This window comes from Vicugna pacos, chromosome 2 (assembly GCF_048564905.1).
Source record: "Vicugna pacos chromosome 2, VicPac4, whole genome shotgun sequence".
NCBI classification, from domain to species: domain Eukaryota; kingdom Metazoa; phylum Chordata; class Mammalia; order Artiodactyla; family Camelidae; genus Vicugna; species Vicugna pacos.
In genome coordinates, this window is record NC_132988.1 from 31237657 (window position 1) to 31264933 (window position 27277).

Genomic DNA, 27277 nt, shown 5'->3' on the forward strand with positions numbered 1-27277 from the left:
AAACTACATTAAAAAGATAGGGTTATAGAAGCTGTGATCTGAATATTTACTTAGTTATAATTGAAAGATTATTGGACTCATATTGATGCATAGTCTTACTTTAGTGCTTTTTTTTGAGGAAAGTTTGAAAAACCAATTTGAGTTATGTGAGTGTGGAAAGATTACACATTTCTCATTCTTAAAGCAGTCAAACATATATGTATTTCTTTTTCTCTTTTGTATACCATACCAAAACAAAGAACTCAGTTTTAGGATTTAGAGCTTTCTGGGAGCTTGGCCCTCATCAAGGGAGGATTTGAGGGGTAACTTACAAGGGTAGTAATATTATAAGAGAATAAATATTTGTCTTTTAAAAAATAAAACATATAACAATTTCGTATGCCTAGACTTACATAACTTTTAGCAACTATGTAGTTTCAAAACTACACAACTTTGATATTTATTTCTGGTTTTGTGCTGTATTTTCTCACAGAAGAGGATCATACTATACTCTTTTTGGGGATTGTTTTTGTCCTCATTTTATTTTTTGTCAAGAAACTATTAACTTTACAAATTAGCTGGAGCAAATGCTATCACTGATCTGGCAGAGTGACATATATTATCACTGCAAAGTGATGGAACAATGAAGTTAAGGGTTTTCTTAAGTAGAACATGCTCTGACAAAATCTGTATAACTTAAACAATAATTAAAATACAGTTATCAAACTTAACCTAAAATGTCAGGCATTCTTTGGAACCACCTTTAAAATATACTCACTAGCAGAGTAGATTTTATCATAATAATGATTAATTATCACCTCATCAATTAATTATTTAACTTATTTTTGTTCCACAACTACATGCTAAGTATTGACCAACTTAGTAGTGCGTTAGGGGCTAAGTATATAGTGGTAAACAAAACATTTTCCCTGTCCTCACCAGAGTTAGAAGAGTTTCAGATAAAAACATTCTTTCCATCTTTATTCTCCCAAATTTTCATATCTGCTGTTCAGAGTTCATTGTGTGACATAGTGGTTTGGATGGCAACAGGAAATAGTTACAAAGAGAAATAATGTTGAAATCAGCAGATCTGGGTTTGAGGACTAGCTAGCTATATCATTTACTGTCTTTCTGATATGAGCAAATTACATGATCTCTCTGAGTTTCCATCTTGTTATCTCAGTGTCCAATAGCAGCCCCAGAATTTATAAATAAGAAGAGACCAGGGATCAAAATTTGTTTGGAAGAAGGAACTGCAGAGCTTATCTTGAGACTGCACTGACAGAGCAAACACACTTGTTTTTACTTAGGTTATATGTTTGTTTGGAACAAAGTCTTGGAGATTATGGGAGTGCCTAATCTCCAAAATCAGTTCTAAGCACAGCCACGTTAGGACCTAGCCTGGGATGCAGAACTCTGGTTAATTCACAGATAGTGGTGTGTTCAGGATCACATGAGATTTGCATGGAAAAGGGCTTGCATATATGCATTCTGTTATTAATTTTCTTTGGAAATCATAGTCTAGAAGGGCAACTCAGTTGAGAGCTTGAGGGCAGGTTCTCTTCCTAAACCTAAACACTAATTTTTTTAAGAATTAGATGTGTGGACCCCACAGCCTCAGTTTCTTCTCAAATGGGTGGTTGTTCTGTGACTCCCAGAGACAAGCTCTGAGCAGAGCTTTTCTGATTCCTGCTAACTTCTCTTAGAGGGGGAGATTTGTGAGGAATTTTGCAAAAGGCAATTCATTAATTAATCAAGTCACTCAGGAAGTCATATTTACAGATATGCTCTCTCATTTTTTGTTAAATCCTCATTCTGTATCACTCTACTATGTCTCCTTTGCATCTGTAGGAGAGGTTTAATTAGTCATTACATGGTATAGCAGATTGCAAATGTATAAACTATGACTCAGATGTGCAGAACTACAACTATTTTTCTGTAGCTGAGCCCAGAGCACTCGTTATGATGAAGGCAGAAGGTGTTTAATCTTGGCCCCTTCCTCTTAGGTGTCATAGAATGTGGAGCAATTTAGAACAAACATCACATGTCGGGTTGGATCACTAAGCTCTTCAAGGGCAGCCTTAGGTCTGTATCTTCAGCACCTAGGAGATTATCTGATAAAAGGAAGATTTTTCAATAAATGTTTATTAATAACATAGAAGTATTCTTCAAATTTAAGTTTTGAGATAGTCAGTGTGGCACACTAATTCACTACTGGAAAAATTAGCTGGAGACATGGGGCAGGTTCTTCTGCCTGAACTTTAAATGTTACTGTCCCTCAGGGCTGGGTTTCTAGGTGCTCTTCCATTCTCTTTCTAATACTTTTTTTCTAAGTGATCTTTTCCGTACTTCTGCTTCCCATTACCTTTCATATGTCACCAATGCCAGAATGAGTGTCTCCAGGCCAAATCTTCCTTTTGACTTGTAAAATCTAAGTTAATCAGCAACCTCAGTTAAGTAGATTCAGGAGTCAGAAGGGGGAGCTCTCATAGCCTGTAACTTTAGAGGAAACCAATAGGAAGAGGAAATACTCCTTTTCTGACAAAGATTCAGCCAATGAAAAGCCATGAACTCTTTGTTTCCTACAGCCCTCCCAACTTTTCCCCCTCTGTAAAAGCATTCTCCTCCCCTCGCTGGATGGGAACTTTCACATGGCTTGCCATGGTTGCAGACCCTGAATTGTGCTATTCTCTGAGGCTCCTGAATCCATCCATGTTTGCTGGAGAAATACATGGTAGTCTATTTGTTTCAGGCCAACATTTTGGTGGTGTATTCTGGGACTAGAGAATATGCCCCAAAGGCTCAGGGTCTGTAAGCATACAGGTGCAGTACCCACAACGGAAGCTATTGCTGCTTACTGCTTTTCTTTCTGATGTTGGAGTTTGAAGGTATGTCTTTCTCCTGGATCTGAGCTCATGCTCTCTTTGTATTTGAAAATTTCCAGGTTGAGCCTGTGATCTATTTTAAGGTTTTGTCTTTCTTGTTAAGGCCTTATTCTCTATGCAAGTACTTGTTTGGCATTTAGGTATGATTTTTAATTGGACTGTTTCAACTGAATGAAGCTAATTAAACATCCCTTTGATCCATTCCTTTGGAAGCAGGGGCTGCTTCACTCAAACTGCTGGTTTTTCAGCCTTTGGCCTATATCTTTCGAGTAAGCTATTCTCTGGAAACTGGCTGAAAAAGGCTTTGGCCTGACTTTTCCGGAACTAACCTATTTCCTTGGAGTTGACTAGTATTTAGACTTGCAAACTGTTTTAATTGAGTTCTTTGAGCTGTAAAGTGTTTAAGCTTTTTGAAAATTGTCATTTTACATGGAGAAAAACCTGTGAGAAGTAGGATCTCAGTTATCTAAATATTTTGAGGGCCATCCCTGTAGGGACTCCAGCCAATTTTATGCTTCAATCCTTTAAACTGCAATCCTTCCTCAAGCACATTTATAACTAAATGACTAACTAAGGCCAATGTGGGGAACTTTCAAAATACCCAAAATTAATTTTCTAAAAATTGAATTGAATCACAATAGCTCATCAGTTTTTGGAACTGAGTGGTATGCCTATTTCAGTTGGTATCTTGAGGCTTCCAAATGTTATCAGAAGCCTAAAATTACTTTTCAGCAAAAAAAGATCTGAAGACTAATGGAGGTAAACACACAAAGAAAGATAAAGTTGATCCTGAAGCCTCAAACTTTTTTCTTAGCATCTTTGTTTCAGACTCCACCTTTCGCTTCATCCTTCTCCTTTACTTTCTGCCACCTATGCCTTTTACATACAGGCATACCTCAGAGATGTGATAGGTTCAGTTCCAGACTGCCACAATAATCAAATATTGCAGTAAAACAAGTCACACAAATTTTTTGGTTTCCCAGTGCATATAAATGTAATGCTTACACTATACTGTTGTCTGTTAAATGTACAGTGGCATTATGTAAAAAAAATAAATAAATAAAAACCAAAAAAAAATACCTTATAACATATCATACATACCTTAATTTAATTATACCTTATTACTAAAAACTGCTAACCATTATCTGAGTCTTAATTGAGTCATAATCTTTACAATAATGATATCAAAGTTCACTGATCACAGACACTATAACAAATACAATAATAATGAAAACATTTAAATTATTGTGAGATTTACCAGAATGTGATGCAGAGACATGAAGTGAGCAAATTCTGTTGGAAAAGTGCTGATAGACTTGCTTGATGCAGGGTTGCCACAGACCTTCAATTTGTAAAAAAACACATTATCTATAAAATGCAATAAAGCGAAGTGCAAAAAAATGAGAGTATACCTGTACCCTCAATTCCTCCTTGGTAATCTTCTTGCCTAACTAATGTTTTCTCTGAAACTCTACCCACTCCCTTTTCCTCTGAATTTATCACAACCTATTCCTTTAAAATTAAGCCTTCTGAGATCCAGAGTCTAAATCCTTAATTTCCTTTACTCCCTGGACTAAGGCTGAACTACAAGCCATTGTCAAGTTTTTCCCAAAGTATCTGGAGATTCTCACAGATTTGTGAAGAATTTAATATAATCATTCAGACTTCTCAGCTTGGTTTCTCTGACTTTTATCAACTGGTTCATATGCTTGTTGGTAAAGGCCAGGCCCAGCATTGGATGACAACTGAGGAATGGGAAAATCCTGAAAGATCTTTAGAATTACAACCAAGAGAACAGCCTGCTAACTTATTACATGATCAAGCTTGGGTAATTGCTAGGTGACTTCATCTAGCAACTCCTAAGGCCTTTCCAAAGTCTGTTGATAGAAACAAAAAATTCTGATTAATCTGTTTATGACTCTTACAATTGACTTCAGATTATTTTTAAAGAAAATTCTGGTCTTCTTTAATGTGTTGATTTTACCTGGGTAGTTTATAACTCTGGGGTTGTTAATGGGCTGAACTGGGATCTGTCCCTTCTAGGAAGAAGGATTATGATGAAATGGGAAACTGTGCCTAGTCCAGATTTAGTTAATCTTGCAAACCAGCTCAGTTGCACTCTAGATGAGTCCCCTGAAAGAAAGACTGCCAAAATTCTTAATCTTCAATCCTAGCAAATGAAGACTCCTCTATGAAATAAAAATGTGCCTAGTTTCTGTTATTAGTGAAAAGAGCCAGAACATTGGAAAAGAGATGGAACATGTTTAAGCTCTTTAGGTGCCTACAGCCTCTTAACCAGCCTTTCTGACATCCTCTCATTTGTTCATCACACAGTTATGAGGAGCTACAGGGGCTATTCCTGATCCTCCCTCTGAATCAGCTTGGAGAAGCATTGCTCCACATTGGGGATGCCAGTCTTACCTGACACCAGAGCCACACTCTCTGTGCTCAATCCCACTAGTTATGCAAGTAACCTACCATGTGAATTAAGTGATCCTTTGACATTTCTTATTTGTTCCACCTCTGATGGTACTAGATGACTTTGCAAACTCTGGTCACTTGTGTCTGTTGTATCAGCGGCCACCTTCCTTATGCTAAAAATCTCCAACTGATACCGGCAAAATTCACAGTATACCTTACATCATGATTCAAAGAGATACCTCCAAACCACGTCTCAGAATTAATCAATACCCTATAAACACAGAACACCTCCTGACTCCTCATGATGGTCTACAAGAAGTTCCTGTGGGTAACACTGATTTCTCATGGTTCTTATTTAAAATATGACACTGGCAAGTACTATGCTGGGTATGCTATTACTGTTCCTTTTCATCTTTTTGAGGCAGCATCTTTACCTGTGGGTACTTAAGCCCAACAGGCTTGTACTTTAGCCAGTGTTTATATGGATAGTAGATATGCTTTTGGAATGGCTCATGATTTTGTCATGTTATGGGAGCAAAATGGTTTCCTTTATTTCCAGAATAAATAAAAATAGAAGTGGAATTATTCGATGCAGTACTTTTAATGGCCTCATTAGCTATTATAAATGTGATTCTGGAAGCTAAGAGAAATGATCTGGCTGATATTCCAACAAGGAATCCTGCCCTTCAAGGGACTACCAGCAGCCAAACCTTTGTCATGGTCCAAAGAGAGATTCTCCAAATTATAAAATAAGAAACTGGCTAGAGGAGCCCAAGAGTTATCCGTAGAAATGGGAAGCACAAGATTGGAAATTCAACAATTGTTGTTTTGAAAAAAGAGAAAGCTTTGGTTTAGCCCAAATAACCCAGTCCTCCTAGAGAGTCTAAAATTGATACTCCTTATTACTGTATATGCATTAAACCATTGATCTACTGACAGAATGACAGCATCTATGAATCAGTAGTGGTAGGGAAACATTAAAAAGGCTGAAGAAGTGTCAGCTTCACTTGCCCTTCTTGTCCAAGGTACATCCCAGGGAGGCCTATTCATACTGTTTCTGGATGTTTAAAACTACCTAATAGACCACTGCAGCTCAGGCAAATGGATTTCACACAACTTCCTCCATTTAATGAATGCAAATGTTTTAGTCACTGTATGTATATTTTCACACTGGACTGAAGCCTTCTCTTGCAGACAGGATACTGCCTCTTCTGTGGCTGAAGTCTTTTTTTGGAAAAGATTATTCCTACCTGGGATAATTTCAGAATTCATACTGATCAAGAAACCCATTTTACTGGCCAGGTACTTTAACAAGTGCATCACATTTGGACAGTTGTACAATACTTTCAGTGCTCTTACCACCCTCAATTCTCTGGGTTAGTCTAACACACTAACAGCTTTATTGAGACTCATTTGACAAAATTTGCAAAGGCCCTCCAAATACCATGGCCAAAAGCATTGCCATTAGTCTTTCTAAATCTCAGATCCACCCCTTCTGGAGCTCATAAACTCTTCTCCTTTGAGTTGGTCATAGGACACCTAATGTACTTGGGTCCTTCTCCTTTTAACTGACAACTGATATTAGGAGAAACACTACAATATTGCAAAGGCCTAATTACTCCTATTAAAAATAACCATGTTTTGGTAGAGCAGTCTTTTCACAGTACAGTCTCTGGGGATGAAGTACTTAAGCTTCACACCTTGAAACTTGGAGATTTCGTACATTGGGAAAGACACCTCTAGAAGAACTCTCTTCAGCATTGCTGGAGAGGCCTCTATCAGGTACTGCTAACAAACTCTTGTGTGGCCAGACCTTAAGGAATAGACTTTCATATTCCTGTGACACATGTAAAGAAAGCAGTGAACCCTGACTGGACCTGTATTATCATCTGAGGACCTGAAAGGGAGGATTTCCTGGAGTTGAAGCAGATGACATCTGATGAGATAGCTTTCCCAAGATATCTGGACCAAGTCTATTGGAAGTTTGTCACCAAACCTTTGATGATGTCATAAAGCTTTAAATGATTTTAAGTATTTATGATCTTGATAGCATATGGACTTAGATTTAAAAAAAAAAAAGGGCCTGAGAGTTCTCCCTCCTACTTGTTACTCAAATGTGAACTCAGTAGGTTTCCAATCTGTGTACTTACCTTCCAAAATGAGATACTACACCCAGCAAAGTTTCTTCCTGGCATTGAGGGACAAAAAGCCATTGAAGCCAGAAAACCTGACCTCTTGATGAGTGATGCTTTTAGAGAAAGAGCTTGATCAAAAGGAGAAGAGCACAAACCGTCCCCCCCCCCAAACAAACAAAAACCAAAAAGTGGAAACCACAATTGAAATGAGACCAGAAAGAGAGGAGTTCTCATACCCTATGACCAAGCAGGGCTTAACAGAAAGAAAGACTCCTTTTCTGACAAGGACTCAACCAATGAAAAACCATGAGCTCTTTGTTTACTATAACCCTCCTGGCTTCCTTTTATTCTCTACAAGCATGTGCTTCTCTTGCTGTGTGGGAACTTTCATGTGACTCATGATTGTAGACCCTGAATTGCATTTCTTTGCTGATCCCAAATATACTTATGTTTGCTGGAGAAATATCTAGTAGTCTATTAGTTTTATGTCGACAAATCATACATTTACTGCCTACAGTTCTTTTCCCTAAATGAGACAGTAATCTCAAACTCCCTATGTTTAAAATTGAGTTCATGATACTAACATCTGAATCTGCTTCTTCATTATTTCCCAGGTTAGTAAAAGCACAGCACCTCAGTTCATTTGCACATCTGTTCATTCATCAAATATCTATTGTGTGCCTTCATTGTGTCAGACACTGATGGACATTGGAAATGCAAGGATGAATAGGAAGATCATAGTTGCTACCCTCACTGATTTTTCAGATCTTTTCCTTATCGTTTGACCCTCACATCTAATCTGTTACCAAGTCCTTCCGTTCTACTAAAAACATATTTTGACTCAACCCATCTTTCTCCATCTTTATCACCCAACTCCAAGTTACCATTATCTGTCAACTGAACTTCCATAGCATCACCATAAAGGGATTTTTGTTACACCATTCTTAACCCCTCTTCTGTTTATTTTCCCCACTGCAATTGTGGTAAAGCTGTATTCTTAATTTTGTTTTTAAAATTCAAGTATAGTTGATTCACCACATTATATTAGTTTCAGGTATACTGCATAATGATTCAGTATTTTTATAGATTATACTCCATTTACAGTTACAAAATATTGGCTATATTCCATGTGCTGTACATTATATCCTTGTATCTTATTTATTTTATACCTAACAGTTTGTATCTCAATTATTTTCCTGTATCTTGCCCCTCCATGCCCTCCTCACTGGTAATCTCTAGTTTGTTCTGAGAGTCTGTTTATGTTTTGTTATATTCATTCATTTTATTTTTTAGATTCTACATATAAATAAAAACATACAGTATTTTCATTCTGTCTGACTTACTTTACTACGCATAATTCCATCCAGATCCATCCATGTTGTGGCAAATCTTTTTATGGCTGAGTAATACTACATTGCATACATATACCACATTTTCTTTATCCACTTATCTATTGATGGACACTTAGGTTGCTTCCATTTCTTGAGCATGTGCTCAGGGAGTCCTAACAAGGTGATCAGAACCCCAGGCAAAAAATGTGGTCAAAAATGGCAAATAAGACATCCAGAAGTTTACACATGCCCCAGTGGAAGTCAAAAAAGGAGGCATTCTGATGGACTGAAAGAGTCCTGGGCACAGAGTCAAGTTTGAAGGGCACAGAAGGTGATAGACATCACAATGGGAGGTCATAGCAGAGATTACAGAATTATCAGATTCTAGCACTAGTCCTAAGGAAATAGGTAATTTTGTTATATCAGGAGGAAACAAGGGATCAGAAGCCAATACCCAAAGACCAGGCAGAATGAGGCTGTATAGCTGAGGCCAACACAGGTATAGAATATGAGAATCCTTTTCTTTACTGCTGGAATGCTGTGTAGTATATTATTTGTACCCAGATACCATCTCAGGGAAGAGAAGAGGGGAGAGAAATTGCAACAGGGAAGCATAGCCTTGAACTTTGAGCTGACTGAGTTTACATCCTGAATTAACTAGCACATCAAACCAAAAGTTTAGAGGCTGCTTTTTATAATATGATGATTAAGATATTGGTTCTAAGCCAGCTTGACTGGGCTCAAGTCCCAGATCTGCCCCTTACTAGTGATGTAACTTTGCATAAGACTATTTATTTCTCTGTTTCTCAGTTTTCTCACTTGTTGTGAGGATTATATATATTCATGTTACAAAATGCCAGAATGCCACATAGTAAGTGTCTTAGTAAGCACTTAGTGTCAGATTGCCTTAAAGGCATACAGGAAGATTGTTTGTAGGGAAAAGTCAATATAGATTTTCTGAACCACGATTTGATTATTTCTGTAAACTTTGGCTAGGCTAGTTCCCGTTCTGCCACAGGCTAAGCACTCTTTCCAGAGGCCACTGCTCTTCCTGTGAAAAATGAATGTGACACAGGTAACTGAATGCAACTGGCTAAATTTCTAGTTAATCTTCGCTTACTGATTTATGCCTCTGTGACACAACAAACTCTAGACACTGAATTAGAAATCCAAGAAGCATAGAATTTCCTCTTTAATTTTTCCATTAACTCCCCTTAGAAGGTAAATATTAATCATGTGTTTGATGATACACTTTTATTCCTCTCATGACCATAATATTCAGTGCTATTGTTTCTTGTCCTAAACTTATTGTCTTCAGGCTTGATGAAAAGACATAGAGGGAGATTGTCCTGTTTCAAACTAACATTGTGGAGAGGCCACTAGTTTGTCAGGCATTGTGCTAAACTCTAATGTGTGCTCTGGGTATCTTACAATGAAAAGGAAATGGTCCTTGCCTAAGAAGCTCACCTGCTAAAATACAGTTCAGTGCAGCATTGTTAAGTTTTATAATATGTTGCCCTGATAACTACCATTGGGTGAAATATGTGTGTGTGACTTGGTGAAGGTGGATCGCTCTCTCTCTCTATCTTAATATATGTAGTCATCTATTAATGTTTTCTCCATTTACCCCTATTTTTTTTGTTTTAGAATCACATTTTCCAAAGATTCCCGAAAGCTTGTAAAATTGTCTAATGTTCCTAAATTTTTCTAAGATTTGATTGATAGAAATGCCCATAAAGAAGCTCCATTCTTATCTACTAAGTTAGAGATCCTACTCTCATCTCTTTTCTGTTTCATTTCCCACCATTTATCCCAAATCCTGAGACCCTACAAAGTGCTGAGGGCCAAGATTTTGAAGAAATCTTGGAATAGTCTTTAACATAACAGAAACTTAAGGCTATATGATATCCGTTAATAAAATGCCCTGCATATTTTCTTTTTCCTTAATTGACTCCTGCTTCATTTAAGGAGGTGGATTAGGAACATAACTTCCAAAACCTTCTCTATGTGGAGTTGAACATGTGGCTAGTCCTGATGTTGTCTCTGGGAGACGTGGGGCCAATTCTTTGAGATCTGAGGTCTCAAAGATTTCATTTCATTTGCACCCGTGCTTGAGCACCCCTCTGCTGTTGCTGAGGGTTTGTGATGATCTGTGAAGTAGATTCATATTGACTGGTGTCCAGGAGGACCTTCTCCTGTCGCTGCCATTAGGCTTTATCCAAGTTCTTGCAGGGCCATAGCTACATTGGATCATACTGTTCTGTTTTTTTTTTTTTTTTCAAACTTATAAAACTTCTGCTGATTACAAAGAAGGCAACCTAGAACCTCTGTCTGCTATCTCAGGTTGGTCGTTCTGAATCACCAAAGGGTGATTCTCACCTACCTACCTTCCAAATAGCTGGTCAGATATTCATTGAGACCTTTTTTTTTCTGGTAGAAGCATCTACTTCCATGACTGAACAAAAATAAGCTACTTCATTCAGTTTTTCAGCATTCTGAATCAGTCTTTTTTTTTTTAAATAATGGTTAAACAAGCAAAAAGTGTTTTTTTCCTCTCAATTTTTTTTTTTCTCATGGCACTTACATAGAGGTTTTTAGGGTAATTACCACAAGGAAAAATGATTCGAAAATTAATTTTGGTGACTGTGAGGGCCAAATGAGAAAAGAAAAAAAAACTACTGCATTTTTCTTTTGGCAGGGAGCAGAGAGTTCTATGAAGTAGTGTTTTTTCGTTTGTTTTAGAGGGAGGTAATTAGGTTTATTTATTATTTTTTTAATGGAGGTCCTTGGGATTGAACCCAGGACCTTGTGCATGCTAAGCATGTATTCTACCACTTGAGCTATACTCAACCCCCACTTATGGGGACAGGGTCAAACTAAATTTAAATGTAAGATGGCTAGAGTTTTGCCCATCAATTTAACTGGGAATGTAGGAGCTGTGGAGTAAATTTAGATTTCTCTGTTCACAGCTTTGTATTTCAGTTACGTATTGTATAATGTAACACTGTACATCTGTAAAATGAAAGAGACTAGAAGATCTCTGAAGATTCAGGTTTAAGATGCTATCATTCCATGATTCTTTAACCTTTGAAGGAGTTAGAGAAATAAAACAACTGTGATGCAGATTGCATTTTTATCACTAGACGTGTTGACTGTCATACCCTAAAGCAATTTTTATATCTGATACCTTCCTTTTGGCCCTGAGTGTATTGCTATCTAATTGGCCTTGGACTCATGGGTTATACCCTATTGATAAAATTGTATATCATTGGCGACTTTACAGCTCTTCCTGACAGCACACTGCAGTGCCTCATAGATCTTAAAGTAAAGAAGTTTCTCTTATGGCCAAGGTTAAGTGCCTTTGAATGTATTGCCATTACCTATACTTTTCAGAAGTTCCAAAGCCCTTTTGAAAAAGCATAAAAAATCCTTTTTTCTTTCGTTATTCTTGTACGTGCTGTATTAAGATACACAATTCACTTCAAAGCATTAAAATATATTGTTGAGCTTCTGAATCTTAACATTTTATACTAATTTACTAAGTGACTAGAAGTTATGTTTACCTTTTGTTTTGCTTTTCAAAAATCTACCTTTATTCTTTGAACTCCTGTGTACCTGACTAAATGTGGAGTCAACTGTCAGTTCTGAAACAAGGCAGCTTTTAGGAATGGATAGACTAATAAAGATGACGATAAGAACTCAGTGGCACTTATGATTGAAGGCCTGTGGGGTTCTTCTCTTGGCTCATATGAGTCTGTTTTACTCTGGTAAGAATTGTAAATAATGATTTTACCTGTAAATTTAAGGAAAATGTACTTTGGATGGGCTTGTTAGGTGACACCTTGAAAAGCTGTAAACATGCACTGAGCTATGACAGCCAGCTTTCACTATGAAATAACTAGTTCCATAGCATTGCCCATTACTTCTTTCCCTTTTCTTGCTGGACAATAGGGTTGCTCCTCATAACATTTTCTCCTTATTTTTCTGGTATAATGAATAACATATGGCACATATCAGCTTCCCTCAGGTTTCAGTATTTCAGTGCAGCTGAAGTGACTTGCCAGATTTTCTTATTTTTCTATCGTTCTTATAGTGATTTTTGCATTCTCCTTCCTGTTTCACAAGTAGAAAAAAAAAGATGCACCAATGGTTACCAACATTAGTGCTCATTGATCAGGTTGTGGGTTTGTAACCCCTTAGGTGAGCAGTTTTTACTTCCCTCTTTCCTGATTCAGTGCAGGCAAGGGAATTTGAGCAAGAGCCAGGACATTTGGCAGCCCTTAAGTTTCTTCCAAATTTTATGAGCTCAGAATCTAATGTGGAGTCCACCCTTCTATCGCTGGTCTGACATCATAGAATTTACACTACCACTCTGCCCTTGAAACTTGGAAATTGCCTATTATCCAGGTCATTGGAGGAGTTTGCTGATCGGTTCTGAAGCTGCTATTTGGTAACAGTTCAACGTGTAACACAGAGACCTCATCTCCCAAATTCTGTCTTGTGTACTCTCTTCTATACAACAGGGTGTAATTTTGCTTGTGATGTATGTAAGCACCTTTTCCCAGCATGCCCTCATCTAAACATGCCTTTCCTGTGCCAGATACTATTATGCTTTATCAGTGTAATATTTTCAAGCCTTTAGTTATGTAGCTGTGCCAGGTATGCCTAATTTTTCTGTTCATCTGAAAAATAGCGTATGTTATTATAAATAGAATGTGCATTTGGAGATGGAAGTACACTGTTCATTAGGTATACCAGTACAAACCATTGGCCTCTGGCCATTCTTCTCTAATGGTGTAATTTCCATACCCCAAGGGATATGGTTATGTATCCTCTCTTTATTTTGAAGGCTGTAATTGTAAACACATGTCTTTGACTGAATACCTTATATCAATAGCTTTCATCCGCTCTGCCAGAAGACGTGAACAGTGCAATGCAACATCAAAGGAAACTCAATGAAACATTGTTCTATTATTTGAGATATATTTGGGCTGGGCTTATACTAGCTTATGGCTAGATTTGAAAATCAAACCTTGGGCTAAGGCTGAGAAGTTTAAGGGGAGTAACCTTAGTACCAAACAGATGAGATAAAAATGATGGAGTAAAAAGAGTTCATTGTAGTCATCTGCACGGCAAAACCACCAAATCTAACATACATAAACCACAGTCTATTATCAGTCACATGCATTTACTTTATTTCCTTTATAATTTTCCAGATCTGTCTGAACTAATTTGTGAATTTTCAGTGGAAAAGTTCCTCTAATTTCTCTCTTTACTTTCATTTAGAAGGCATCCTTTGTGAATCTATGGCCTGGTTATATTCAGTAAAAGCTAGTTCCAAGTAAACAAACACCAAATTCTCTAGTGATCACTTGGCTTGGAGCACAAGTTTTAAAAGTTGATTGATGATTGGTCACTCTTAGATATTGTTAGTCTTTCTTCATGTACAAGTGTTCTGCTAAATAAAACCCTATTTTTTTCTAAAGAGAAAAAAAACCTATTAACAGTGAGTAGTAAAAACTGAAGTAAAAGTTTTATGTTTATGTAGAAGTCATTGATTCTGTATTCTTTTTTCGGTATTAAATATCTTCTATTAATGAGGCTGTGCCAAAACAGTTCAAAATTTTGAGAATTTTTTCTCCGAATTTTGTAGGTCTCTTCATAAAAAAAGCCCCAAAGAATGTCTATTTGTGGAGTTGTACTTATTTTTCTGGAACGTTTTTGTTGAATTCCAGCAGATCTGCTGTACCCTTCGGGAGTTCTATCTCTACTATTAGTGCTCCATGTTCTAGGGAGGTGCTGTGGGAACCTTTCTGAAAGTAATATAGAAGTTAGAGTTTAAGGGCATAAGGACAATCATGTGGAGAAAGGTGGATGTGATGCCTTCATGATTGGTACCAGAACAGCAGATGTCATGAGCCTTTGTTCAGAGGACACATTTGTGCCTCCTGGTCATACTACGTTATGCAAAAGAGGCTGAGTCCTTATTCCCTACTTTCCATCCTATTACTAGTATATTTTATTTAAGAAAGATCTCTTTTAATCAAGAGAAAGTCTTTTTTTTTTAATATGGAAAATGACTTTAGAATGATGGTCATTCACCAACTTAAATACTATGTTTTCCCAAATGTTTTATGTTGTGTTTTTGACTAATATAAAGTTAGGCTGAGTGACAAAAAGCTTCTGTAAGGATTTAATCACATTGTGGCTAAAAAAGAGGATCACCCATAATTTAGTTATAATAGGGAATCAATATTTTAAAAATCTAGTTGTTTCTTAAAGAAATTTATGAGGATTCACAATATGATGACATCTGTGGTTTTAATACATCCAGTGAAACTTCAAATCCTTGCAGCAATGTTTCCTTACATTTTGCATGTTATGGCACCCACATAAAATGACAGATCTCTATGCCACATTACAGCAAAGTGCTGTGATCAAAGACTGGGGTGGATTGCTGCCTACTTGCCCTAACAATTGAAAGACTGATGTGTGTGTCCTTTGATTGTACATTTCTTTCTATCCTTTCTTATTTTCTTTCCTTACTGTAATTTATTTCAGATCAGTAGGAAAAAGAAGATACTGTTTTTAATTTGTAGGTTTCCCATTGATTTAAAGGGATATCACTTTAGGCAAATTATTCTCAATTTCAAACCTCATGTTCCAATTAATAGGTGTTCTGTTGGTTTATAAGGTAGGGCTTATTTCTTTAAAATCAAATCTAACCATGCTCTGGTTAGCCCACAATTTCTAGCAGAATACCATCAGCCTGATTAGTAGTCACACCATAGAAACTGATGTTGAAAATAGCACATATAAACCAAAAATTGGAAAAGAAAATAATGTGCTGAAAGTTTGCAATGAATTTCTGCTTCATTTGCTCCAGTTTTAATAGATTCTGTATATTTTGCTATTTTGAAAAATAAAGTTTATTCTCAGCTAAGTTTCAAAGCTTGGTGACCTTGAACCTTGAATTTTATTATATTAATTACAGTGTGTTGGTTCTTACAGATATTTGAACTATCCCCTTTTCATTTCTCATTTTTCTTTTTTGAAATTTCTTTACTTTCTTTACTCCTTCACTCCCTCCTGACCTCTAGTTATTTCTCCCTTTCATTTTTCTGTCTTTTCCACAAAAAATAGTTTCTGAATTTTTAAGTCAGTCCCTAAAGACAAGAGCAAAAGCCTAGCATTTGAGATGTGTGTGCAGGAGAATTTTGAGAAATATGGCAGTTTTTATGTTTCTTTCCATTTTTTTCTTTTTATTTCAGAAAGTTAAAAGCATTGAATTCATTAAGGATGACTTTCATTTGGTTAACTTCTGTTGTAATAAAAAATTCATAAAGATGGAAAACCATTCAGAAAGGGAGTTTTATTTAGATTATGAATCAGGTTAACGTTTTCAGTGTATGTTTTAATTGGAAAGGGTAACCCTCGAACACAGTTTGTATTCATTTGGTTTCTGTTCTTCCAACATTTTACATTTAGCAGCCTCTAGAAGTTATTATTCATTTATTTGATTTATAAAATGCACTCATCATCACCCTGACCCCTGTGTGTATTTGCAACAGTGATGCAAATTTAATTAATACAATGTTGCTTGATTCTCCCCCAGCAAGTAGATTCCTCACCTCCCTCCTGTAGCCACCATGAAACAGGAGAGTAGCCAATTGGAACAGATGGACCATGCAAATGGGTTTTAAAGGAGAAATTTAAATTGTTGTTGTACCTAGAGAGGAAAGGAGTCTATACGAAGTATCTTTCTCTTGCTAGTCAGGTGGATGGAACCTCCAACAAGCATGTGCTACTTTACCTACACAGGTAAGGTTATCCCTCCGCATCCTGAAAAAGAGACAGGACAGCAAAAATAAATTTTAGAATATTTCATTTACATATTAGGCAGCCAAGAAACACTGCAGTGCAAGTGGCATGAGCCAACATAGCCAATATCTTTCAAATGTTGCTTTAAAAACATTTTTTTTTCGGACTTCAAGTTATAGGAAATGAGGGCTAATAGAATAATTAAATGCACATAACTGGATTCATCTTGCTTTGGTTTAAATCCCGATCTTTCTGAAGTTTTTTTCATCTGTAAAAGGATAAAATAGTACCTAATTTACTGGATTGTTGTGTAGATTTAATGATATGGTACATACAAAGTGTCTCTAACAGGAATGGCATATAGGAGGAGCTCAATAAATGTTAGTTGTAGTTTTTCATGGACATTATAATTAGAGAGTTACCTGCCTTGGAGGAGGCCTAAGTAACGAGTTTTCCTATTCTATAACATGCATTAAAATATAAGTAATATGCTTCCATCATTGAAATATTTTCCCTGACTGATGAATATTGATGAAAAGTTTCTGGACAAACTCATTGTGGTATTACCAACATAAGATGAACTGATTGCCATGAAAATTTTAACAGTGTTGACAGTGGTGTTGATAAAACCTGAAAATAAGATCTCTGGACCACACAGTATGGGGGAGTAATGCTGATTATCCTCATAAGCTATTTGCATCTCTCCATCTACCCAATAAGAGATAAAATACATTTTATATATAAGCAAAATTATTCCATTAATCATTCACAGTAGGGATGAGTTTCATAAATTGACAGTTTGGGGGCCACAGAGAATAGAGTAGCACGTGAGAAACCTTAGAGGATATTTATTCTATCCTGTGAAACATTTATTTATTCTGAGACAGAAGCTACTGGGTGAGCACGTAGGATATATAGTCTCTTTTATTCCCAATATTTTCCCTTTTATTCCTTTTTGTGTTTGTAGGAATACACATGTGATTGAGAAAGGCCCTCTCCACTCTAGAAAAATTCATTGAAACTGAGCAAGTCCTCAAACCCAGTCTGTAGTTTGTGGTTTAAATGGTAGTGTCTGTGGGAAGATTGGCTTGAGGGGTGGAAGGAGGGGAGGAGAACAGGGTTCACCACAGCATTTATGCCCTTGTTACCTATCATTTGATTTGATTAGAACCCAGGTGTAAGATTCTATTTCAGCATTACATGTGAAGAAAGGAAAAATTAATTGAATAATTGTGACTTTATTTAACTCCAAAATATTTATTTAAAAAGAAAAATTGTTTGGTTATTCACTGTATAAACATTTATAAATAATTATATGAGTACAAAATAAATTCCCCCTTTTTCTCACATATTTTTATTTATTTAGCATTTACTTCCTTTTTTTTTCCTTGTTTGCATTTCAAATGTGAAGTATACTCATAACAGCAACATCTCTCATTCAAATTCTATGTTTTTTTTAAATTGGTATATAAAGACAACTTGTCCCTACTTTCCCCATACAAAGTTGAGATTAATTATTAGACAGATTTTGTCAGCCATTTTCTTTATGAAGGCAGACCCTTGCTTTCCTTAGATGGACAGCTTTGGGATTTGGGTCTGGCTTCGTGTGAAGGTTGGTTCCTTAGATCCACCTGGGAAATTGGATTCTTCTATGAGGTGTAGGTCATCTCATGGCAATTCTATAATGGGATTTGGGAACCAAAGTGTCTTCTAGTAATAAAAGGCTCTTTGGCCCAGTTCATAGTCTTTGAAGATTTTTTTTTATTAAGGCGTGGCTCATGAGCAGCCAGAATTGATATATTCCTTAGGCGACTACTACTTCCTAATGAAAACCACGTGTCCTTATCTGTTGCTGTATTATATAGTGAACCTCAATTCCTGAGTGTGGTGGGTAGGTTTTTGTTTTCAGTGTCATCATTTGGGAAGATAAGACTAAAATTCATTGGTGATTATTATTTTCTTCTGCTCGATAATCTTCAGAATATGGTTGGTCCGATCTTTTGATTTCTACTATCCCCATCTGTATGGACTGTAGGGCTCACTACTTATGTAAAAGAACACTGTGTAATTCAGCCTACAGAAAACACACCAGTGGGGAGGATTTTCATTAAGATGGAAATGTCTGTAATATGTAGCCATAGGAATATGCATAACTTCTCTTTAAGGGGTGTCTCTGGTGCCTGCCTGGTGCTAATTTTCAGAAGGAAAAGCTTTGAATTGCATATGAAAGAAACTGTGGAATATTTCCCTTCTGAAATTTAAAGTTTTGTGACACTCCCAAATCCAATAGAAGACAAGAGAAAAGATTGTATGAATTCATGAAACCAAGTATGTTTGACTTTATTCCATGTTTAACAACGTGAATATGAAGTAAAAGAAAACATCTTCCTGCCACCAAAAATACACTTATTTAACAAGCACTAGTTGGGAGAGGATGTGACTCTTCTAAAGGATTCTAGTCCAGACACTTATTGTAAAATGGGGTAATAACATGTCTTCTAGATTCTAATTCTTTGGGGTGCAGTTGAGTTGTGGTTTTTACTTTAAATGTTCAGTGGAATGCTGAGATGAATCCTATCCTGTATGTTTCTGTCAGCAAGAGGTTTCCCACCATGTGTACTGGAACTAGGCCTATTATTTCTGTTAATTCTTTTGCCATTACAGCAGCACAATACTAATTCCGACAGGCTGGTCAGTGTCATATTTGTTCCCAGCTAATTTCATTTTTAGATTCTGAGGCAGTAGAGGAATAAGGAATGGTGTGATGATATAGCTGCCTTTCATTTAATTTTTACTGTTGTTCAGATATTTACACCTATTAGCATGAGTGTAACCAGATATTTTATTCTCTTCTGTTCTTTGTGATTTGTAGGAGAAGACATACTTATGGAAATTATGATATAATCTTTATTTTTTTAGTTGTGGAAATAATTTTTGAAGTGAAGTTTACATGGGAGCTTAACCTATAACAGAAGATGAAAGTGAAGATAGATGGGGGCCCAGTGTCTCTACTTGATCTCCTTCTTGCATGAGTCCTAAGAAAAAAATTTTCCCTTAGTATTTGGCAATATTTTAAAGTGTTAGAGGGAAGTGAAATTGCTGAAATCAATGTTAATCTTTTCTACAGCCATTGATGTAGTCAGTCATTCAACAATTATGTGTAGAAAGTCCACTGTCTGCGAGATTGTGTTATCATGCTGCCACTGCTACTAACCGTAATAACTAGCATTCAGTGATAGTTTATTGCATGTATCAGGGGTGGATAATCTCAGTTCTTTTAATTCTATTAAGTAGACACTATGAGCATGTCAGTTTTACAGTTGAAATAACTGAGGTCAGAGGAGTTAAGAACTATGTTCAAGGTCAGACAACTGGTAAATAGGAGAGCAAAAGATTTTTAGACTGGTAGTTTGATTCTCATCCCAGACTCTTAGACATCATGCTCCCTCCCTATAATAATACCAAATACTAAATTAAGGCCTACTGTGTCCAGGTTAAACACTTGTACATGTATTCTCTTTTAATATTTTCAAAATATCTATGTGTGGACATTATTATTATTATTATCCCTTATTTTATGCTAAGGGAAATGAAAACAAAAACAAAACAAAAAAGCCCCAAAAAACTCCCTAAGATCCCAAACCAGGTGGTGGCAGAGTTGATAGGAACCCAGAAAACATATGTATGCTCTTAAATACCATTCTCAAATAAACCAGTTCATGTTCTCAGGAAGCTTATGGTATGTATAATTTAGACAGAGATATGCAGATTTAAAAATTCAGTATAAAAAGAGGATTGCCTCAGTGGAGATGTAGGCAAAAAGTTTGGAAAATATTAATTTTAGCCTAGTGCCCTAATGGCTCCCTTCCTATCTCTAACCTGCAGAAAGCTTTTACAAATACCTTTTCATTAGCTCTGGGATTTTTCCATTCTCTGCTTCCCATCCTTCACTTAAAACCTTCGTTAACTTTTGCCTTGGTTCCTCTGATTTCCCTCCTCTTGGCAAATTTTCCTTTCCCTTTCTCAGAAATACACACATTTTAACAATCGGCCTGCTCTTAGGTGCCTGCTGTATTTCCTCCTGTTCCACTCTGGCCTCTCTCCCAATTGCATGGTCTGCAACCTGCCCCTGTACCACAGTCCTTTCCTTGGATGGAGCACTCCACTCTGGACCAGCAATTAGAGTAGGCTCTTGGAGTGGCCTTTTGCTATTCAAACTGATTGATACAGCAACTTATACATCCATGGGAACTTGTAAGAAATGCAGAACCTTTGATTCCACCTTAGACCTACTGAATCAGTCTGAATCTTAATATGATCCCAAGTGATCTATATCCTTGAGAAGCCCTGGTCTAGGAGTTGAGATCTTACTGGAGCGTGAAAGGAGTTCAAGTTCACTTGGCAAGACAGGGAAGCTCTCACAGTGGAAGTAGTATTTTGATGATATTAGAGGAGTGAGTAGGGGTTTTCCAGGGAGGGGAAGGAGAATATCTGTATTAGGGTTCTGCAGGGAGACAGAATCAAGGAGATCTATATAAACAGATTTATTATAAGGTATTGGCTCACATGAATTTAGAGCCTGAGAAATCCCACGATATGCGACCTGCAAAATGGAGACCCTGGAAAGCCATTGGTGTAGTTTGAAGGCCTAAGGGTCAGAGAGCTGACAGTATAGGTTCCTGTCTGACCCTGAAAGCCTGAGAACCAGGTGTGCCAAGGGCAAGAGAAGATCAGTGTCCCAGCTCAAGTAGATGCGCAGACTTAATTCAGCCTTCTGCCTTTTTGTTCTCTTCTGGCCCTCAGTGGACTGAGTGATGCTCACACATACTGGGGAGGGCCGTCTGCTTTACTCAGTCTACAACCTCAGATGCTAACCTCTTCTGGAAACACCCTCACAGACACATCCAGAAATAATGTTTAACCAGCTATCTGGTCATATTGTGGCCCAGGCAAGGTGACACATAAAATTAACTATCACAGTATTCCACACTGGGAAAACATCATGTGCAGTGGCATAATTGAGGAAGTACTAGTTCAGTTTTTCTAGAGCATAATATGAGAGAGCTGGATATGGTCGTTTTAAAACATGATTGTAACTTCTTTGACATTACTCCCATCAAATGTACCATCAAGTGTACCTTGAATCTGGGTGGACTTGTGTCTGCTTTGTCCAGTAGAGTGTTGTAGAGACGATGCTGACTTCCAGGACTAGGTTATAAACGACCACGCAACTTTTACATGCTTATGAAACTCTGAGCCACCATGTAAGTTATTTGAATAACCTGAGGCTGTCATGCTAGTATGTGTTAGGATTCATTCAGGGGTTTAGTAGGGAAACATGATATTCTCAAGACCATTGGCAAGGCAACCTAGTTAAAAAGCTACTGCAGTTTGAAGAAAAATAAGGTTTCAGATTAGGAAAGTGTTATTCAGAATGTAGAGAATACATCTGAAAACCACTTAGTTAAGTTTGCATAACTTGATTGATTAGATATAAGAATCAGGTAAAACATCTCATTTGGAGTTTGGATTATTGGAATTGTCATTTATGAAAATAGGAATGTAGAAAGAGAAGGAGATGCTTTGTGGAAAGAAAACGAGTGTATGCCTCTGGGCGTATCCAATTAGAGACATATAAATCACAGTTGAGTTTGGGTTGATACCAATTAATGTATATGCCATAATTTCACATGTGTTCTTTCACTCTTACCAATTCTGAATAATTGGTGGTAGCTGTCTGGAAGGATGACTTGAGGATTCTGAGAGTGGTCTTGGCTTGATGGGAGGAAAAGGCATCATCAATGATGTTTACCTAGAGCAAAGCCAAGGAGAATGATTATTTGCCTGGGTATATTTGCCCACTTTGTTAGCAGTCGTGAAAGTGTCAAGATTTTATGATATTGAAAGGTAATGAGAATCAAATTGAGGTGCCATGGGGAACAACAACATTTATCTATTTTGAAGCCTTCCTATTCTTTGTTTAGTATGATGAAGTCTGAAAAAATATTCATCTAACTCATCACTATTTATGGCATAATGCTCTTTGGGGACTGACTCACTATGGTCCTGGATAACTATAAGAGCTGGCAATGGTGAGGGAGTGTTGTAGGCTTCCGGCTAAGTAAAAGCAATGGGAAGAAGTAGAATAATGGAATTAAAGAATTGGAAAGAAGTTTGGAGTTTGGTCATTCCAGTCCTCTCATTTTACTGAGAAGGAGATTGAAGCTTGAGAAGATGTGCCTTGCCTAAGATCACTTAGATTTATAAGCTCTGTAGTTCCTTTGAAATGTCTGTAATAAATTTTCTTCTTATGACAGAGCCAGTACTGGAAGGTAGCCTAACTGCACTGTGATGACATTGGCTTATGATGAACTGAATCAGTTGCACAGCAGAAAGAAATTACTATGTAACTACCCAGGGTGAATCAAGGATTCCTTCCACTTGAGGATATCTATTCCCACCCATGACTGTGAGAAGCTGGTCTCCTGCTAGCTGAAGAGCCCAGAAGATACCTTCACATTTTCAGTGAAGAATAATAGATGGTTGGGAGAGATTCCAGAATGGCAGTGTCTGTAACATCTGTAGCCTCAGAACTTAGGAAGAGCAAGTTCAAAATGCATTTTTGCAAATGTTTTTCATGAATTTAAGACCTAACCTGTTTAACAGATTGTCTTGCTTAAGAAACATGACTGGTTTTAGCTGACAAGTTGGATTTTATGTCTGATTGATCCCAGCTGCCAGTTGTCAAAGCCAGAGGATGTTCCAAATTGGCAGTCCCCAAAGACCTTGAGTTGATTGGTTTAAAGTGGGGAAAGGCAGATTTAAGGGTGGAGAGAATAGTTTAATAAGGCTAATATGATTTTGAAAATATTTGAAATACAAATATCCATTAGGACTTACAAAACATTAAAATAGTCTTAAGCTATATTCTGCTTTGCGGGTTGTTCTAATGCTTCCTAAGGTTGTAGGTGCCCTCTTTCATCATTTATTTATTTCTTATTGGATTTTCTAATAGTAAAACCCTATTCATATTTAAGTAGTGAAAAGGGTATAAATATATCTTGACTGTGTCAAAGTTTGAATTATGTACTTTCTTAAGAAAGAAGTTATGTTTAAGTTAATGAAAGTATTCTTACTTTGACAAAACCACCATGCATCTGTATCTTAAGAAAGGCACGATGAGACCTGTTACTTGGATAGATTCTTGAGTGGTGAATGAAACAGTCGTTTAAAATTTAATTTTTAAATTTTGTTGTGAGATCTAAGTCCCTATTTGAGCATGTTACTGTTTTTAAGGATGCTAGTAAGGCTAATGATACCACCATTTACTTTAACTCTTTATGCCTTATCTCCCATGATTTGTTCCTGTCTCATTGAATTATAAAGGTAAAGTGAGCTAACCCATGCAAAATGCTTAGAATAGTGCTTGTCACATGACTGAGGCTTGCTAAATGCTATTATAATTACAAATCACAGCATTATAGAGGAAATGTTATAAATATTATTGGTCAAGTACATAATAGAACTCTGAGTTAATAGCTAAAGTGCAATTTAGTCAAAAAAATCAGTAATTACTCTTCAGAAGTTCACATGCTTAGTTCTTTTAACAGTATTTAGAAAAGATCATCCATGATTGGTCTAACTATATGATGAAATAACAAATATTTAGTTTATGCATGTTGGCATTTCCACTTGTGACTGTGTTTTGTAGTCAAAGTGGCCTTGGTACTGGGTTTTATCCAGACACTGAGTTTCTAGAGGTGAAACCCTGCTTAAAGAAAAAACACTAATTAGGTATCTAGTTATTTGGATTGGTGATATCTTCTTATCTTCCTCCCTGTTGCTTAAAGGGAGATGGCTATCTCTCTTAATTGTCTATATGGCCCCATTGGAAGAGAAGTCAAATAAACAGTTTTAATACTGAATTAAATAAACAGCGAAGGTCACTGTCAGTGCTTAACTAAACTAGTTATTTAAGGGAAAGCATGAAATGGAAGCTGACCCTTAGAGTTCCGTCACTTACCCAAAAGAAAAATTCCCATTGAAAGGAAAATATTACCAAATCTACTGAACAATAAATACTTTAAGAAACTAATGTCAAATTCTGAGAGTATGACTATGTACATTTCATTATTTAAATACAATGTCTGGACTCAGTTTAAGCTTACTCTAGCAGAAAGCCATAATATTATATTGAAGTAGTCAAGGTTAGTATTTTAAATCCCAGACTTCCTAGTCTCTCCTCTCCTCCCCTCTCCTCTCTCTGCCTGCTCTCTCTCTCTCCTCCACCTTCTCTCTCTCATGTATATATAAACACACATAACGCACCCATATTGGAAAAGAGTATTGACAGGAAAAGGAAAGTTCAACCAAGTAATTATTGTCTGTTGTACCAAGGACTTTGGCACAATTATTTCTGGTAGGCATCATCAGGAAGACCAGATGACTCTACCACCCCTATACATTAGCATGCATTTTGTAGAACTTTACAGAAATTTTTATAATTTGTATCTATAATTTATTATTTTTATATCTAAGCAGTATTTCATTGGGTGGATCATCATCATTTATCTGTTCACCTTCTGATGGGCATTTGGATTGCTTCCACTTTTGTCCATTACAAAAAAAGCTATTGTGAATGTTAACTTAAAATTTCACTTCTTTTGGATAGATGATTAGAAATGGAATTCCTGGATCATATGGTGTGAGAATGTTCACATTTTTAAGCACTTTTTTCCTAAGTGGTTGCACAGTTTTATATTTCTACCAGTAGTGCGTGACAGTTTCTGTTCCCCCAACATTTCCCATCGCTCATCAAGACTTGGTATGGTGATAAAATGAAAGGATAAGTGGAAGGCAGATAGAGACTCAGATATCCAGTTAAAGAATTTAACTGTCATCAAAGACCTCTTTAAAGTTTTAGAATATGGTGTGGGGGCAAGATGTATAGGTGATTTAGGAAGGTAAGTCTCTTATGGTGTGTGCAAGAGAGTTATGGTAGGGAAAGGCTGATGGTTGGGCATCCAGCTTAGGTGCTTGAAATAGTTCAGGCGTGAGAAGATAAATCAACCAGTGAGATGGGGGTGAAAATGGAAAGGAAGAAGGAAAAGAAGTTTGAAGGAAGAATTAATGAGAGAAGTTTTATTTTATTTTTATTTCTTATAGGAATGGAAAGAGAAGTTCACTTGCACTTTTCTAGATTGAGAGACGAGAAGAGTGATGTCATTGATAGTAATAGAAAAGTCGGAGCTGTATTTTGGGGAAAGAGAATGAAAAAGAGAATGAGTGAGATTTAGACATGTTGAATTTGAAGTCCGTGCAACTCTATCCCAGGCATATTTTATTTATATGTAAATGTTTATACTTCCAGATGAATTTCAGGTGGCCATATAAACATGTAGAAGAGGAACTTCGGAAATAAGTTAGAGACAAAAGCTTCCAGTTAGGTGGAGACAAGGAAGAAAAGAAGGATGTAGAACCGGGGCTGGGGGAATTTAAGGAGGGCTGCAAAGAGCCACATGGAAGCATATATTTGGGAAGCTTTCCCCACAGAAGTGTTAGTTCAGGTTGGGAGGTATGGATGACCACTCCAGAGGTCATTCATGGTTTTTCAAAAGGCCATTTCAGGCATGTCTTTATTGAGAATCCTGTTAAATTTGCAATTTTTATCATTTTCCAAGGTGGTAGGCATGAACTATGTCAATCTCTGTCCAATTTTTTTTTTCTTGCTTGGTTTTCCTCAAATCCCACCATTGCTGGAAATGATCTTGCCTATATTTCTCTGTTGGTGTTGCCTAGGGTTATACAGCCAGGAATTTGATCCTACTGCTGTATCTTTAAAAGATGATTCCAGGATTAAAATCCATAGTGTTGCATGCAATGTTAATGAGCCTTAGGGAAAGGTAAGTTAAAATTTAGCTTTAGGAAAATTATGCTTTGGGCATTTCTTACTGCATTTAGAACTCATATTTAAAATGAATCATGCCAAACAAAAGAAAAAAGTCTCTTAGAATTTGTGAACTAGAATAATGCTTTATGGACTCCTGGCAAATTGTGTATGACAGTGAGGGAGTTAAAATATTGCACCTACCTTGTTGCCGTAGAGCAAGTTCCTGTGAGAAAGCCTTGAACGATCATGATGATGTATGTCTTGATGAGGACTTCCCACTCCAGTCCCACCCACAACTAGCCACACATGCTGAGACTGCCTACTTCATCATGAAATAGTAATATAGTGATACTTCTTAACAGTTTATAAGAGAGAAAGTGTTTAAGTGTTATTTTTTAAAAAGAAAACACACTGTAGTGATGTCTCAGGGGACGTAATGAGCTATGCTGAATTCCTGCCAGCACTTTCAGTCTAAAGTGGTTGATTTAAATATAGTGCCTGCTGTGAATTGAGACAAAAATAAATTTTTTTTTGTTGATTCTTCCTCCATTTTCTTTTAGATAGAATAACATTGTTTATGTCAATATTAGCATTTCTTGAACACCAGTATATGTTACCTTGTGTTAGAATAAGGTTTAGCACAACTGTCATATGTTTCCTGATCCCAGTTTGTACATACGCCTTTTAATGGCCTTAATAACCTTTTGCTATGAGTCAAGGTATTGTTATGATTGGTATATTAATCTATTTAGATCCATTACATATTAACATTTTACACTCACTAACTAGATTTTTGGTCTGTAGGATTAGAACATT

General features: G+C 36.7%; 2 long non-coding RNA genes across 2 annotated transcripts in view; one reads left to right on the top strand and one right to left on the bottom strand.

Moving 5' to 3' along the window:
• Positions 1-1970: 1970 nt before the first annotated feature.
• Positions 1971-8996, bottom strand: LOC140685712 (uncharacterized). Its single transcript, XR_012059072.1, has 3 exons — positions 8764-8996; positions 4123-4206; positions 1971-2093 (listed from the first exon to the last, which is right to left on the bottom strand). It is a non-coding gene; the product is annotated as an uncharacterized lncRNA (long non-coding RNA).
• Positions 8997-9191: 195 nt separating this feature from the next.
• The window catches only part of LOC140685717 (uncharacterized), a 139278-nt gene continuing 121192 nt past the window's right edge, over positions 9192-27277 (top strand). Inside the window, exon 1 of the long non-coding RNA XR_012059073.1 lies at positions 9192-9250. This is a non-coding gene — a long non-coding RNA (uncharacterized lncRNA). The remainder of the gene's footprint in view (positions 9251-27277) is intronic.